This window comes from Bufo gargarizans, chromosome 4 (assembly GCF_014858855.1).
Source record: "Bufo gargarizans isolate SCDJY-AF-19 chromosome 4, ASM1485885v1, whole genome shotgun sequence".
NCBI lineage: Eukaryota > Metazoa > Chordata > Amphibia > Anura > Bufonidae > Bufo > Bufo gargarizans.
Window position 1 is genome coordinate 190,697,221 of NC_058083.1, and position 540 is coordinate 190,697,760.

A 540-nucleotide genomic window follows, 5' to 3' on the forward strand; every position below is an offset into this window, starting at 1 on the left:
GTTACATTTAGTTGAACAGGACACTGCACAGCCCTTTGAATGAGAAATTTATCATTTTATGTTTGCAAAGTGAGGAGGGCTTCAGGCTTTCACTGCATGTCTCCCACACAACATTACCAGTCCCTTCATATCCCAGTGCCTCACTCTGCCCTCAGCATGGTATGTAGCTGGAGGGAGAAAGCACGACCTTACCACTATGTAGGGTACAGTAGGCAATCTCCACAGCACATACCACATAGGTTGCAGCCTGGCTGTGCAGCACCTTCTTCTTCTGCAATACAGAAGAAGCTGCAGCAAAGAAAAGTAAAAGTTCAAATGAGACCACAATGTTGTCTTTATAGTGTTAAAGAAACTATTCACTCAATGAAGGACAAAGGCATATTTTATGTTCACCATCATATAACCAAGTGCAAAATAATAATTGTTACTTATATAATACTGCCTCTATGTACAAGAATATAACTACTATAATACCGCCTCCTATGTACAAGAATATAACTACTATAATACCGCCTCCTATGTACAAAAATATAACTACTA